Source organism: Protopterus annectens, chromosome 1.part0 (genome assembly GCF_019279795.1).
Source record: "Protopterus annectens isolate FY-2018-M chromosome 1.part0, PAN1.0, whole genome shotgun sequence".
Classification (NCBI taxonomy): domain Eukaryota; kingdom Metazoa; phylum Chordata; order Ceratodontiformes; family Protopteridae; genus Protopterus; species Protopterus annectens.
In genome coordinates, this window is record NC_056725.1 from 496,325,031 (window position 1) to 496,342,409 (window position 17,379).

At 49.8% G+C, this 17,379-nt stretch overlaps 1 protein-coding gene across 4 annotated transcripts in view; it reads right to left on the minus strand.

Moving 5' to 3' along the window:
* The window catches only part of CAPN11 (calpain 11), a 1,381,576-nt gene that overhangs the window by 1,108,754 nt on the left and 255,443 nt on the right, over positions 1 to 17,379 (minus strand). The gene's annotated exons all lie outside the window — the stretch shown is intronic.

Consider the following 17,379-nt stretch of genomic DNA (forward strand, 5'->3'; position numbering starts at 1 on the left):
TTGATCTTCACTAATACTCTGGGAAGAAGAGAAAGAGGAGAGAATGCGTACACTGATAGCCACGTCCAAGGGAAGGACAGAGTATCCACATTCCAGGCTCTGCTGTGATGCTGTCTGGTGCAAAAGAGAGGTAGCAGATGGTTGTCTGGGGAGGAGAAAAGATCCACCTGAGGCGTGCCCCAACGTTGAAGGATGCTGTAAATGACTGCTCTGTTCAGCTGCCACTCGTGAGGATCCAGGGTTTGCCTGCTCAACTGGTCTGCCAAAACACTGAGCCTTCCTGGAAGAAACTGAGCTAGGAGATGCAGGTCCAGGAATGCTGCCATGGGCCAAAGATTCATGCTTTGCCTGCACAGGGGGAAAGAGTGAGTCCCTCCCTGCTTGTTGATGTACCACATTGCTGTGGTGTTGTCTGTTCTGACAAGCAGGGTCCCTGGAGAAAGAAGATGCTAGTAAGGCCTGCTGAACTGCAATCAACTCTTTTAGATTTATGTGCAGGTGCATCTGCTGGGCGTTCCAACATCCCTGTATGCATCTGTCATCCAGATGTAGTCCGATGCATCTGTAGTCAGAACCTGAGTGGCAGGATGGAAGCAGAGGAATCATCATATCTAGGTCCTCTTTGTGTTGACACAAAATGTTCTTGAGATACCATTGCAATTTCCTCATATGCAGTCTTGCATACGGAATCATGAGAATACAAGATGCCATGAATCCAAGAGCTTGCAGGTATTTCCTTGCATGGAGCTGGGACAGGCTTGCCAAGTCCTTGAAATAAACTGAAAGAGTTGTCTGCTTCTCCTGGGTGAGACATCATCTGGGTGGCTGTGTTCAGACTCGCTCCCAGGAATGTTATCTCCTTGGACGGTACCATTTTCGATTTTTCCTCGTTGAGTGATGAGACCTTGGGACCCAGGTGCACAGTAATCTCTCCTCTGATAGTAACATCGCCACAGTAGTCAGAAAGTCCTTCTACGTGGCACACCTCATCACAAAAGGGTTCTCATCCAGGAAAAAAAGAGGTCATTGTTCCCCTCTACTCATCACTCATAGACCCATTAAAGAGTACAACGCCCCTTTTGGAATGTACCTCACAAGACATCTGCAGCAGCTGGAAAGGCCACAGAAGTATCTCAAAAAGAGGATTACTGGCCTCAAACAAATGCCCTACACTGACCGCCTCAAAAAACTCCAGCTTTACTCCGTAGCATATCGCCTACTCCGAGGTGATCTCTGCCTAACATATAAAGCTATGTCAAACCCAGAGCTGCTGGACATGCTACACCTAAAGAAATCCCAATCCCTCTGAGCTACACGCTCTAGGGACCTAAACCTTTTCACCACAATAAACAGGACACGCTGGAGGGATAGATTCCTGTCCCAGAGACTTCCTATACTCTGGAACAAGCTACCCATCTATGTCAAGCAAAGTTCTTCATTAGCACTCTTCAAGAAAAATCTTAATGAGTGGATGGGAAACAGGAAATACACCCCAGGGATCACTTCTGTATCTCTGCTGGACAATGGCACAGGAAAATAACTTTCTTGGGTGGTGTATGCTATGAAACCTTGCTGGCTAGGCCCTTGGGCCGATAGCCTAGTACCTACTTATGAACCTATGAGAGTGTAAGCCAGGAAAGAGAGAAGAGTCTTTACGAATTCCAGATCCTTTAATAGCTGTTCCTGAGAACTTGCTTGAATCAGACAGTAGTCCAAGTATGGGTAAATCTGAATTTTCTTCTGCCTGCAAAAAGCAATGACTGGGGCCAGGCACTTTGTGAAGACTCTGGGAGCAGTAGATAAGCCAAAGGGCAGCGCAGAGAATTGATAATGTTGTTTGCCCATTCTGAAACGCAGGCACTGCCTGCAACTTTCCCTGATAGGAATGTGCAGATAAGCCTCTTTGAGATCCAAGGTTAGCAGCCAGGAATCCTTTTCTAGCAGTGGTAGCAACTGATGCAGCGTGAGCATTTTGAACTTTGGAATTACTAGAAAAGAGTTCAGAATGGAAAGATCTAGGATAAGACGCCAGGTGCCTTCTTTTTTGGAACTAGGAAAAGCCTGGAATAAAAGCCCTGGCCTACTTGCTGCGAAGGAACTGATTCTATTGCTGCCGGATGAGACAGAGACAAAATCTGTTTTTCTACTTCTGCCCTTTGGTTTGGAGGAACGTCCGGGAATCTCTTAGGAGCTGGAAAGGTGCGGAAAGAAAACTTGTGTCTCAGGGACACCATTCGGAGCACCCACTTGTCATCTGTGATAGTGGCCTAAACATCTGAAAAAAGGGCCAACCTTCCCCCTAAAGGACTCTCCCGGCAAGCAAGAACATGCAGAAGTTGTAAAAAGTCATTGAGAGTGTTTTGATTGAGATGCAGACTTGGAGCTTCCCCCCTTAGAAGTGGAAGCCTGCCAACGCCTAGACCTTTGAGGGGTAGCTGCCTGCCCCCTAGAAGATTTGTAACATCTAGTCCAAGAACGGTTCTGTCTGCTGGTATCAGGAAAGGTCCAACTCTTGGAAGGGTAATTCCTGCTAAAGCAAAGGGGCTGAACTTGCAGAAAATCCTCAAAAGTTTGCATGGACTTGGCCTTATCCGCCATCTTAAGTACCTCCTCTGCTTTGCTGCCAAAAAGACTGTCTTTATGCAGAGGTACATCCAAAAGCTTAGCACTGACAGGTTCTGGAAGAGGCTGTTCTCTGAGCCAAGCATGCCTTCTAATAACAGATCCAGTAGCCATAGCCCTGCTGGATGCTTCAAGGATGTCAAAACCACAATGCAAAGAATGCTTATTAACCAGACTGGCGGAATTCAGTAAATCCTGCACATCTTTACTCTCTGCCAAAAGAGGTACACTTGCTATCCTAGACTTAATGGCCTACAAGGTGTGCTGCTGGTACTTCAGCATATGAAAAAGACAATTGATAGCCCTAATAGCTAGGGTGGCAGAGGTATAAACCTTCTTGCCCCACCTATCTAGGTTCCTAGACTCCCTGTCAGAGGGAACAGGATTCCTGGTAACAGTGGCCTTAACGCCTTTAGGGCCCTGAGAAATAACCTCTGGATCCGCCAACGGATTCCTTAAAAGAAACAGATGAAAATCAGGGACTCTGCAGTACCTGTCAGGTTTCCTGGGAGCAGGAGGAACCGAATTTGGAGTCAAGGAATTTTCCAGAAAAACATCAACAACTTCCAACACAGGGGGAATAGCAAGAGGCTTATGCTGAGGTAAATCCAGAAACTCTCTAATCCGTTTCTTAGCTTGGGGATAATCCTATCTTTCCCATTTAAAATGTTCCCTGAGTGTATTTAAATTATCACCAAAAGAGAAATCCTCTGGAGGAGAGGCCGAAGGGATGGACTCCTCTGCATCTGAATCCTCAAAAGGAGAAAAAGCCTGAGAAAATTCCTCTTCATCAGCAGAAATGCTGGAAGAATCAGAACCTGAGCAGAACAAAACCTCAGGAGACACATCCCTATTCCTTTTAGGAGGAGGGGCTGAGACCCCCCTAATAACAGTCAACAAATCATTAGCCATTTTAACCATTTGGGATTGAGGGGACCGAGAAGAAACTGGAGCCTACTTTTTCACAGGCTTACGAACGCAAAGATTTACCTGCAAGCCTGAAGGACTCGGGAGGCCTGGCTACCACTGAAGTTGCCGCAGAAGTCGAAGGAAGAAGTTTGCTGTCAAAATGCAAAACGGAGGCCTCGGATACCGGAGTGAGTTTAGCGGTTTCGGCTCCAGCAGAGGAGGCGACCGGCGACAGGTTGGAAGGTAAAACGGAGGCCGAAGGCCTACGGGACTCGGACTCAATCAAGGCCTGCGGTTGTACATCTGCGGACTGCAGGGACTGCAAAGGTGTCTCACTGGCTACCGCCTGACTGACGACCAACTTAATATCATCCGAGGACTTATCTTTCTGAGGCCTGTCGCGGTCCTTATCCTTACGTTTCTTCAGAACATCCGAAGCCTGAAGACCGGCGGACGCCATACCAACGAACTTAGGCCAAACTCCAAAATACCTAGCCAAAATCTTACCCAATGACGGATAGTACACGGATTAAAGGAGGCACAGAGATCACAATTGGGAACGTCGTGGTCAAGGCCTAAAACAAATAATGCAATAGGAATGAAAATCTCTATGGGGAATCTGCTTTCCACAGGTAAGGCAATTAAATTTTTCTGACATTCGTTAAGGCAAGAAAAGAGGATCCCCAATGCTTTACTTAGCTGTAGTAGACTTCAACTCTTGTAGTCAGAAACCAACAACAGCAAACTGCCGACCGGCACTCGTGCATGAAAAACTTCTGTTTCGGGCTCCGCGGCAAGGAAGATTGAGGAAGTGACATTGGCTGCCTGCTTTTGTATCAGACACCCTGACGCCCTTTACAACAGACGGCAACCGACGGCATTTTTACTTACCTTTGGTATTCTGGCCGACCGAGGGCTACCAGGAGCCGGATAACCCATTTGTTAGGACTGCAACAGTGAAGCACGATGAACATCAAAGTATTTGCTGCATTTGTGATTGATCGGAGAGGCAAAAAGACTGCAGCAAGGAAGACCCCAGCGGTTGAATATCCACATTGCCACTGACAGATTCAGGGACCACTCATGAGGACTCAGGATACATCTAATGAGTTTGTCAGCTAAGACGTTGGAACTGCCAGGAATATGCATTGCAAGAATAAAGCGCCTAGAAGACATCACCCATTCCCACACTCTCATGGCCTCTCTGCACAGGGGATAAAATCGCGTTACCCCCTGTTTGCTGATGTACCAGACCACCGTAAAGTTGTCTGAACTGCAATAGTCCCGAGAGGGCAATAGTTATAACGTAAGGAGGACTGCTCTCATCTCCAGGACATTGATGTGCAATTTGGTATCTATGGGGGACCGCGCGCCTTGGACAGTCCTTCCCACATAATGCCACCCCCACCCCAATAAAGAGGCGTCCCTGGTCACTGTGGCTTGGGGTTGAGGAAGACAGAAGGGTCAGTCTAGAAGGAGTTTCTGAGCTAAAAGGCACCAAGCAAGATGATGTCTGCACACTGGAGAGATGCTGATGGTCATGGACATGGGATGAAGGTGGGCCGACCACTAAACAGCATGTGAAATCTGGTGAGGGGGGGCTAACTGAATCGCTGCCACCATGGAACCTAAGACTTGCAAGATTAAGTGGACTGAGGGACATTCTTGATCCAGAAGGAGATGGATCTGGTTTTCAATCGTCTCGACTCTGCATGAGGGAAGTGCTGCAGTCTCTTGACATCGTGTCTAGAAAACACCAGATTCTGACAAGGAACAAGAGATTTGGCAGGATGACTGTAATACCTAGGTCCTGAAAGAGACCATGTGTGTAATCCAAGGCCAGAATGAGTTGATTCCTGTGGGTGCCATGAGGGGCCAATCGCCCAGGTACAGGAAGACCTGGAAACCTTGCAGCCAGAGATGGGCTACCACCATCGCCATACATTTGGCTAACACCCAGGGGGCTGAGGTGAAGCCAAAACCCAGGGTTATGAACCAAAAGTGACTGGCCCCCAGCCAGAAGTGTAGGTATCTCCAGGAGCATCCATCTATTTTGATGTGATAGCACACACCCTTGAGATCCAATGAGCACATCCAATCATCCTATCGCAGAAAAGGGAGAATGGACTGAACAGTGACCATCTGAACTTTGACTTCTTGACAGACAAAATTAACACGCTTAGGTCCAGAATGGGATGCAGAACGCTGGTCTTTTTGGGCACTAAAAAGAAGCGAGAGCAAGTTCCAGACCCTTATGCCTTATTGTGACCTCCTGGATGGCACTTTTTTGAAGGTGGTCTCGGACCTCTAGAAGGGCCAATTCCCTCTGACGGGGTGGAACATCCAGGAGACATTTTTGAGTGGGAGGGGGCTGATCAGAGGTAATACTTGTCCAGGCTGAGTGAAGGGATAGATGACCCCCGGCTGCCACCAGGGCAGGACGGCTCTTCAGGATCGCTGAGGGGGCATCTCCAAAAAAGGTTCCTGGGAGCCCTGGTTCTGCAGACCCTCTGCCTCTGGGATGGAGTCTGCTATCAAACCCCCTTCCCCGGCCAGAGAAAGAGGATTCCTGAGGAGCATCCTGGAAGTAAGACTGAGACCTGCAGAACCATCATTTCTTATTAGCCTTCTGAATCTTGGATAAAGACCGTTGGGGAGTAGAGAACTTGATCCCGACAGCGGACAGAGTTTTACCCTCCTGCTCGCTACAGGTCAAAGTTTTCTTAATAGAAGGGCCAAACAAGGTGGACCCGTCAAAAGTGGGTGCTGGCGAAAGACGCCTTGAAGTTATCCACAAACCCGCAAAGAAGAACCCAGACATGATGCCTAATGGCATTGCCAGTGCCCGCTGCTGAAGAGGTGGCCTCCACCGCATTGGAGATCAGCTTCATCGAGGCATTAGCTACGGAAGTGAGTGTGGAAAGCTTCGGAGAGACCAATTTAAGACTCTCTGGAGCAACAACTCAGAAAGGGAAGTGGGTAGTTCCAATACCAAATCCATCTGCAGCCAAATAAAGTGTGCTACATAATTGATTTCTCTCAGTCTGAACGTACCAGAGACAAACAAGCAATTCCCAAAATGGTCAATCACCCGTGATTCCCTGTTTGGGGGATGGACCACAGAGCTCTGTTCGGCGTGCTCCTTTTTAGTAGCTGCGTCCACCACAATGGCATCAATGGGAATGCCTTTACTGCAGATTGCCTTGTCTTTAGGGGGATTTAAGAACTTATCAGCTTTTTGGCAACTGGTTCTACTGTGTCTGGCTCCTTCCACTCCCTGCTGGAAATGAGCTGGATGAGCTCATCAGCAGGGGGAGACAACCAGGTAGAAGATGGGCCCGTCCCAAATGCCTTCAGAAACACGGATTCCTCTGAAGATGGGGCAGGGGAAGACCAACCACCTTGCTCTTTCAGGATCTCGAGGATGTCTCCAAAGGACACCACCTCAGACGGATGCCTGGGGGACCCATCTCCTTCCTCGAAATCATTGTCTTTAGTGAAAGATTCTCAAGGGGAGTCTAAGTGCCTCCTCTTGCACGTACTCTTCTGAGGAAGTTCTTCCATGGCAGGATCTGAGGAGGACTCAGAAGAGGAACGGACCCCAATAGAAGCAATGCCCATCTGAAGGTGCTCACAGGATGGCTGATGCTGGTAGGAAGATGAAGTCTCACCCCCCAACATCGAAAGTGGCTTGGGAGGATTCAGGGCCGAGGAAGAGGCTGCTGCTGCCCATCCAGAGATGGTCCTCTTTATCGCCCAGAAAGCAGACAGGCGGATGAAGCCCCCTCTCCCCACAAGCTGCAGCTGACTGGGGTGGGGGTGACCCAACACAGCACCGACATCCCCAGACAATATTGGTACCGAGCTGTCCAAGACGGAGGCCCCCAGGGGTAAGGAGTGGTACGAAAATGAAAACCCTAGTCCCCGGTGAACCCCACAGACCTTGTGGGGCCGAGGCGCAATCAGCTCCGACGGCAATGCAGCTGAACCCGCCAGGGACCCAGACTTTGTGGGAAGGAAAGAGATGCCCGACACTGCTAGCCTCTCCCACGGGATGCCCTGATCCTGGGGAACTGAACCTAAATGGGTCTGTCAAGAAGAGAGGAATTCCCTGGCGAAGATCTCCTGGGCAAGTGGATAGGGGACGGCAATGATTTGGGCTTTGAGAAAGCTCATCATCATCCTATCCATATCTGAAGGGGGCAGACTCCTGGTATAATGGGGAGACAGCGAGGAATGGCCCGACCTAACCAAAGGTCTATGGTCTCAGGAGGAAGACCCCAGACTCAGTCTCCTAGGCCTGGAGGGGGAACCTTCAACAATGATCGGATCTGACAAAACTGTCAGTTCTGAGGGCCTGCTTGGATTTGAAGATGTAGAAAAAGAAGTTATGTACTCACCATAACGTTCCATCTGAGTAAGTAACTTCATTTGTCTTCAACCTGTGGGTATCGGATCCGACTCGGATCCAAGCCGGCAGCTTTCCAAGCTAATAGATCCGAGCTCCAAGCTTTCCCCCCTACCCATAATTCCCTGCCATCTCCCTCTAACACTCAGATAGAGTTTGCCAAAGGACAATAAGGAATTCCATAACCTAGGAGTGGTTCCAAACTGTTACAATGACGTCCATGAAAGGAAGCCATATCCTGACTCTTAGATAACGAACTAAGGGTGCGGAGGATGGAAGGCGGGTCGGTTGCAGACAAATTAAGTTACCTACTCAGATGGAACGTTATGGTGAGTACATAACTTCTTTATCTGAAGTAGTTAACTTCATTTGCTCTGCAACCTGTGGGACAGAGTCCCCAGCTACCAACAACTTGGGAGGCCCTTATGGAAGGATATTCCGGAGCACTGCTGAGCCAAACGATGCACGTCCTCTGGAGATCAAATCCAATTTGTAGAGTGTAATAAAGGTATGAGAGGAAGCCCAAGTAGCTGCCGAGCAAATGTCATCCAAGGAAACCTTTAACCAGAAGGCAGCAGAAGAGGCCATGGATCGGGTAGAATGGGCTCGTACTCTCAGGGGCTCAGGATGACCAGAGCTTTTATAAGCTAGGAGAATGCACTGTGAAATCCATCCAGCTAAGGTTACCTTAGTAACTGGCTTGCCCAGACAAGATTTTGCAAAGGAAACAAAAAGTTGGTCAGATTTTCGAAGATCTGCTATTCTATTTAAGCAAAAACATAACTGTCTGTGATCATCCAGACAATGAAGTCTGTATTCTCCTTTATTTTGAAAATTTGGAAAGAAAACAGGCAGATTAATGGTCTGGTTGATGTTGACTTCCGAAGCTACCTTGGGAAGAAAGGAGGGATTAGTCCTGAGGGAGACCCTGTCTTTATGAAAAATGATATAGGGAGGTTTACTGCAAAGAGCATGAAGCTCTGATATTCTTCTCGCAGAAGTAATGGCAATATGAAAGGCCGTTTTCCATGATACATATTTCAAATTGACTGAAGCCGCAGGCTCAATGGGGGGCCCAGTCAGAGCTTGAAGAACTAGGGTAAGATCCCATGGGGGAAATGGATCTTTAACGGGTGGTCTTAACAAAAACGTTCCTTTCAAGAAAGCATTGCATATTTTGGAGGATGCTAGTGGCCCTGAGCTGTTACCAACATGGTAGTGGGAGATAGCTGCCAAGTGAACTTTAATAGTAGAAGCACAGGCTCCTTGATCAAAGATATGTGAAAAAGTCTAGGACTGCTGGAATAGGAGCCGTAAAGGGATCTAAGTTCCTGTGCTCCGCCCAGATAGAGAAACGTTTCCATTTACTGTTGTAGATCTTCCTGGTGGATGGTTTATGGGCGGCCACCAGGATGGCTTTAACCGAAGATGATATACTGGGAGTCCTAGCCATCAAGGGAACTGGATCAACCAAGCTGACAGCTTCAGGCAGTCCAGCTTGGGGGTCTTCAACCCTAAAGGGTGGGAGATTAGTGAGAGATTAGATCCGGTTTGGGATCCAAAATTCAAGGAGGATGTACTTGATGAGACTGTAGGTAAGGGAACCAGGTTTGGCGAGGCCAGAATGGGGCTATGAGGATAATTCTGCTCCCCAACCGAAGAGCTTTCTGCAAGAATTTTGTCATCAGGAGAAGAGGAGGATAAGCATACAGAAGACGGGATGGCCAAGCATGAACTAGAGTGTCTCTGGGGGTTTCCCCTGGTGGGGGAATCAGAGCGAAGAATTTGCTGCACTTTGTGTTCGAAGGCGAAGCGAAGAGATCGCAGCAAGGTTAACCACACTGGAGAAAGATTTGTTTCACTACAGCAGGGGTTCAGAGACCACTTGTAAGGTGAGAGGATCGTCCGACTCAACCTGTCCGCTAAGATGTTTGACCGACCCGGTATGCGCGTTGCTATGAGAAAGCAGTTGGTGGATATCGCCCATTCCCATACTCTCATTGCCTCCCTGCAAAGTGGATAGGATCTGGTTCCCCCATTTGGTTATGTACCAGACTACCGCCATGTTGTCTGTTTGAAGTGCAATAGTTCCTGGAGGGAGAAGGGGATGGAGAGCTTGCAACGCTAGAAGCACCGCCCTCATCTCCAGGACAATGATATGCAGTGAGGTCTCTGTGAAAGTCCACGTGCCTTGGACGAATCTGCCCATGCAATGCCCCCCCACCCGAGGAAAGAAGCATCCGTGGTCACCGTGACTTGAGGAGGGGGTATAACAAAGGGGCGGCCTTCTCGAAGGTCTATGGAGTGGAGCCACCAAAGAAGTGATCCCCTGCAAATCCTGGTGAGAGGAATAGGTGTGGTCAGGGGTTGACAGAGGATGGACCATTGTACTTGTAACGTCCACTGAAGGATCCTCATCTTGAGGCGAGTGAAGGGGGATAGATTAATGGCCGCTGCCATAGATCCCAGGGCCCTCAGGACTAGTTCTGCTGGTGGGGCTGAGGATTATAATAGATCTAGAATGTGAAGGCTCAGATTGCGAAGCCTGTCCGTGGTCATAAAGACTCTGGATTGAGTAGTGCCTATCCTGGCCCCTATGAATTCCAAAATCTGAGTGGGTTGAAGGGAGAATTTCTGGAGATTTACCGTGATCCCTAGGTGGCGGGCAAGGCGTAAGAAGTAGTCCCTGCCTGAGCAGAGCTGATGCCTGGTGGGGGCGGTTAGGAGCCAGTCGTCCAGGTACGGGAAGACCTGTATTCCCTGAAACCTCAGGTGTGCCCCTACAACTGCCATGACCTTGGTGAACACCCTGGGGGCTGTGGTGAGACCGAAGGGAAGGACCCTGAACTGATAATGGCTGGCTCCCAGCCAAAAGCGGAGGAACCTCCTGGATGGTCTGTCCATCAAAATGTGGTAGTACGCATCCTTGAGGTCTATTGAGCACATCCAGTCGTTCTCCTGTAGAAGTGGGAGAATGGATTGAATAGTGACCATCCGGAATTTTTCTTTGGCAATTGACAGGTTCAGCGTTGACAGGTCGAGGATGGGTCGTAAGTCCCCCGTCTTTTTTGGCACCAGAAAGAACCTGGAGTAAAAGCCTGATCCGGATTGTTCGGGGGGGACGCGCTGGATGGCTCTTTTTCTTAGCAGCCCTAAGATTTCTGATGCTGCTGCCTCCCTCTGATTGGGTGTGACATCGGGGAGTTTTGTTACTCGGGGAGGGTGAGATAGGAAGGGGATTGAATATCCTCTGGATATGATTTGGAGCACACAGCGATCTGTTGTGATGGACTCCCATTTCGCCAGGTGTTCCGAGAAGCACCCCCAGACTGCCTCCAGAGAGGAGCAGTCGGGCACAACCCCTCAGAGCTGCTGCGCGGGTAGATCCGAAAAAAGTTCTCTCGACCCAAAATATTTCGGGGCCCCTCTGCCCCTGGGCCGGCGTCCACCCTGTCCTCCTCTGCCTCTGAAGGACGAGGTATCCGGAGTGAAACGGGATTGTTGAGCTTTCCGGAACCACATATTCTTTTGTCCTCTTTGGTTCCTGGATTAGGACCTCTGAGGAGCCGAGAAGCGGATCCCGACGGCAGACAACGTGTTCCCGTCTTTCTCACTCTGGAGGAGCGTGTCGTGAATTGTTTTGCGAAAGAGTGTGGAACCAAAGGGGGCATTCGCGAAGGACACCTTGAAGGGTTCCGCAAATTCGCAGAGACGGAGCCAGGCTTGTCTATGTAAGACTACGCCTGTTCTGCTAGCTCTAGCTGCTCCCTCCATAGCATGGGAAAGGAGTCGCGTAGATGTGTTGGTGATTGACTTGAGAGTGGCTATTTGAGCCGAGAAGGTACGCTTGTCCTCGGCCGACATGGACTCTGGGGGTGACGCAGCATACTCTTTAATCAGGTCTCGCTGCATGTGCCATATAATTCAGTGACCTTACAGAGAAGGTCGCTGAAGAAAACATCCGCTTTCCCAAATGGTCCGTCATCCGAGACTCCTTGTCTGAAAGATGCACCGAGGAACTCTCCTGTGCCAATTCCTTTTTAGTGGCAGCTGCCACCATGGCATCCACTGGGGCACCCTTGATCCAAACTGTCCTGTCCGTGGGAGGGCTCAGGATCCTGTCCGGTCTCTTAGGAATTGGTTCAACAGTGTCCAGTTCCTTCCATGACCTGGTAGTAATGAGGTTTACCGGGGTATCGGCGGGAGGGGACACCCAAGAGGTAGATGGGCCTGCGTCAAACGCCTCCAGAAACACAGACTCATCCGAGGAAGGTTTTTGGGCAGACGACGACCCCTCTAATGCGTAACATTTCCATGATGTCTCCGAAGGAGACGTCTTCGGGAGGTGACCTTGGGGAACCTTCCCCTTCCTCCAAGTCAGTGTCCTCTGTGAGGGACTCGGGTGAGTCCAAGTGCCTCCTCTTGCACTGCCGTTTGTGAGTGGGGGGAGCTGTCTGAAGAGGCCTCACCAACGATGTCCTGTTCCCCTATGGGAACAATCTGGGACGTAGGCGCAGGCTGTCCCTGGGGCCGGATGATGGAGGACAGGCCCGTATGAGTGGGAATGGGGGGTGGATCCGAAGCAAGAGCCTGGGGTCTCGAATCCCTCGAGAGGACCCTCTCCACGACGTCGAATGCAGAGGGGGAACTGCTTTCCCTTGGATCCGAAAGCATTCCCCTCGGATTCGACATGCGGACTGGCACCGAAGGTGACCCGACCGGATCTGAAAGGGTAGTGTGCCCCGACCTTGATGGAGTCGAATGTCCACTGGCCCTTTCAGATCCGAAGTTCATCTCACGGCCCCGAGAGCTCGGATCCAAAAATGGATCAGACAGACTCGAGGGTACAGTCGGCGCCGAAGTAGGAAGCACTGCTGGCGCCGACCCTACCCCGGCTCCGAAGCTAGTCGGATCCGAAAGCACTGAGCCCCGAAAGTGGGTCGGAGAAGGAGTGATGAGGGCGAAAAAAGGTGTCGAGCTCCCCCCCAGCAGTGGGGGAGGCAAGAGCGCTCCCATCTGCAAATGGGCCTGAAGAAATCGACGCATCATCCGGTCAATATCAGCGTCTGAGAAGCTTCTGGTGGATCTAGATGAGGCCACCGAAGCCGGCTGGGGGGCCGCCTGGATGACCTTGAAGGCGACCGAGTCTCCTCCTCTGGCTCCAGGGAGAATCGTGGAGAACGGAGCCGAGAGGGGGAAGGCCCAGAGACCTTAAGGGGTGAGGTGAGCTTTTCAGATGGCGGTGCCGAAGAGGTGGATTCGGACCACCTTTTATGGCTCCGGTGCCTCTCCTTCTCTCTTTCTCTATCTTTCCTCTCTTTTTTTCTGCTTTCCCTTTCCTCCTGGGCCAAGGTGGGAGGGTGAGTCCCGGCCAGGGGATCAGGAGCGACAGGTGGGGCAGCCGCAGCCGGCGCCACCGAGGTGGAAGAAGCAGAGTCTGGGGGCAAAAGGCCTGCCAGAATGAGCTTCGACCTCTTATCCTTCAAAGCCCTGGGGTTGAAGGCTGCACAGATGGTACAGCCCGAAGAAAGGTGGTCAACCCCCAGGCAAAGGACACACCCGAGTGTGACCATCTGCTGGAGACGGCTTATGGCCACACTCGGTACATTTTGAGAAAATGGCTTTAGGGCCTTCAGCCATTGTAAAAGGATAAAGAAAAGTAGGCTCACAAGCACACACCTTCACACACGCAGAGGGGGGGAGTGGAATAAAACTAGCTTAACTAAAATACAAGAGAACTACCCAACAAAGACAACAAAGACTACAAAATATAGAGGGAGTTCACACACACCAAGAAAAGGAAAAATCTGACAGAAAAGAAGTTTTTAAAGACAGACTTACAGTACTATTGCTCGGAGCTCGTTCTAGAGACGCTTATGGAAGCCGCGGAAAACGAGATCTGAGGGTTAGAGGGAGATGGCAGGGCATTATGGGTAGGGGGAGGAGCTTGGAGCTCGGATCTATTAGCTTGGAAAGCTGCCGGCTCGGATCCGAGTCGGATCCGATACCCACAGGTTGCAGAGCAAATGAAGTTAACTACTTCAGATAAAGAAGTTATGTACTCACCATAACGTTCCATCTGAGTAGGTAACTTCATTTGTCAGCAACCTGTGGGTATCGGATCCAACCTGGATCCGAGCCGGCAGCTTTCCAAGCTAAAGATCAGAGCTCCAAGCCCCTCCCCTTACCCATAATACCCTGCTACCTCCTTCCAGTCCTCAGATCGCGTTTGCCCAATTATACAATGTCACCTAGACAAAACAACAACCTGAAACATCCTAACCTAATGAATACCAAAAGCTGATATCATTCTAGGATTCAGATAACCAGAGAACAAGGTTAGGGGGAAGGAGGGGGGGTCGGTTGCTGGCAAATGAAGTTACCTACTCAGATGGAACATTATGGTGAGTACATAACTTCTTTATCTGAAGTAGTTAACTTCATTTGATCAGCAACCTGTGGGACAGAGTCTCCAGCTACCAAAAAACTTGGGAGGTCCTCAAGGAAGGATATTCCGGAGCACTGCAGAGCCAAAAGCTGCTCTTCCTCTGGATATTAAATCCAATTTATAATGAGAGATAAAGGTATGAGAGGAAGCCCAAGTAGCTGCAGAACAAATATCATCCAAGGGCACTCATGACCACGCAGACGTAGCCATAGAACGGGTAGAATGGGCATGAATCCCTAAGGGCTCAGACAGACTAGATATCTTGTATGTGAGCAAAATGCAGTGAGAAATCCATCTAGCTAGAGTCACCTTCGACACTGGCTTACCCAAGAAAGGCTTCACAAAGGAAACAAAGAGCTGCTCTGACTTGCGAAAGGCAGCTGTTCTGTGTAGATAAAAGTGCAATTGTCTATGAACATCTAACAAATGAAGTTTGTATTCCCCTTTATTCTGATAGTTAGGGAAGAAAACTGGTAGATTAATGGACTGATTGTTGTTCGCCTCGGAAGCCACTTTAGGTAAGAGGGAAGGGTTAGTCCTGAGAGAGACTCTGTCCTTATGGAAAACAAGATATGGGGGTTTCGTACAAAAGGCCTGGAGTTCTGACACCCTTCTAGCTGAAGTAATAGCTATTAAGAAAGCAGTTTTCCAACATAAGAATTTTAAATCAACAGAAGCTGCAGGTTCAAAGGGTGGTCCAGTTAGAGCCTGAAGGACCAAAGTTAGGTCCCATGGGGGAACAGCGTTCCTAATAGGAGGTCTCAAAAGAAAGATTCCTTTTAAGAAGGTCTTACAAATCTTAGTGGAAGCTAAAGGACTAAGATTGTCTCCAATGTGAAAATGGGAAATGGCAGCCATTTGAACCTTTACAGTAGAAGAACTGGCCCCTTGCTGAAAAATATGAGATAGGAAATCAAGCACTGCTGGAATGGGAGCAGTGAAAGGATCCAAATTCTTATGCGAGGCCCAAATGGAAAACCATTTCCATTTGCTGTTGTTCCTGGTAGAAGGCTTATGTGTCGCTACCAGGATGGATCTAACTGCGGACGAGATACCGGGAGTCCTGGCAATTAATGGAACTGGATCAACCAAGCTGAGAGCTTGAGGTCGTCCAGATTCGGAGATTCTAATCCCGAAGGATGAGAAATCAGATCCGGGATGGGATCTAAGATCCAAAGAGGAGCTATGAGATGAGACCGTAGGTACGGGAACCAGGTTTGACGAGGCCAAAATGGGGCTATGAGGCTAATCTTGTTCCCCAACCGACGAGCTTTCTGTAAAAACTACAGAAGAGGAGGATAAGCATAAAGAAAACTGGATGGCCAAGCATGAACTAGAGCGTCTCAGGGGCTTCCCCCCGGGGGGGGGGGGTTAGAGCGAAAAACTCACTGCACTTCGTGTTTGAAGACGATGCGAAGAGATCGCAGCAAGGCTGACCCCACTTGCGGAAGATCTGTTTTTCTACTAAGGGGTTCAGAGACCACTCATAAGGAGAGAGGATAGTTCGACTCAGCTTGTCTGCTAGGATGTCAGACCGACCCGGAATGTGCGTTGCTACAGAAAACGGTTGGTGGATACCGCCCAATCCCAAACTCTCATGGCCTCTCGGCAAAGAGGGTAAGACCTGGTCCCCCCCTGTTTGTTGATGTACCAGACTACTGACATGTTGTCTGTCTGAATTGCAATACTTCCTGGAGGGAGAAAGGCATGAAGAGCTTGCAATGCTAGAAGCACCGCTCTCATCTCCAGAACATTGACATGCACAACGGTCTCTGTCTGAGTCCACGTACTTTGGACAGTTCTGCCCATACAATGCCCCCCCCACCCAAGGCGAGAAGCATCCATGGATACTGTGGCTTGGGGCTGTGGCATTATGAACGGTCATCCTTCCCGAAAGCTCCCGAGATTGGAGCCACCATATGAGGGAATTTCTGAAAACTCTGCTGAGGGGGATCGGAGAGTCCAACGGGTGTTGAAGGATGGACCACGGGACCTGCAAGGTCCACTGGAGGACCCTCATGTGCACGCGAGCTAAGCGTGAAAGGCTGATTGCTGCTGCCATGGACCCTAAGGTTCTCAGGACTATCTCCGCTGATGGGGCTGGAGATTGAAGGAGTGCTAGGACCTGAAGGGTTAAGCTGCAAAGCCTGTCCGATGTCAAGAAAGCCTTGGTCTTAAGCATATCTATTCTGGCCCCTATGAAGTCCAGGACTTGCATTGGTTGAAGGGATGATTTCTTGTAAATTATACGGATTCCCAAGCAATCCCTGGCTGAGCAGAGTACATGCCTGGTGGAGGCGGCAAGGAGCCAGTCATCCACGTAAGGAAAAACCTGTATTCCCTGATGCTGCAGGTGGACCGCTACAACTGCCATGACCTTGGTGAACACCCTGGAGACTGTGGTGAGGCTGAATGGTAGGACCCTGAACTGGTAATGACTGTCCCCCAACCGAAAGCGGAGAAACCTCCAGGATAGTCTGTCCATGAGAATGTGGTAGTACGCATCCTTGAGGTTTATGGAGCACATCCAGTCGTTCTCCTGCAGTAGGGGGAGAATGGATTGAAGAGTGACCATCCGGAATTTCTCCTTGGCAACGAAGAGGTTCACTGTAGAAAGGTCGAGAATTGGTCTTAAGTCCCCCGTCTTTTTTGGCACCAAAAAGAACCTGGAGTAATTGCCTAACCCGGACTGGCCTGGAGGGGACGTGCTGTATGGCTCTTTTCTAGCAGCTTCTTTATTTCTAAAGCTGCAGCCTCCCTCTGACTGGATGGAACATCGGGGAGGCGCCTCGATTGAGGAGGAAGGTTTATGAAGGGAAAAGAGTAGCCTCTGGATATTATTCAAAGCACCCAGCGATCTGTCGTGATAGACTCCCATAGTGCCAGGTGCTTCAAAAAACGCCCCGACTGCCGTCATGGCTGCTGTGTGGGTCGATCGGAGAAAGGTTCTCGTGACCCAACATTCTTCGCCCCCCCCCCGACTCTGAGCTGG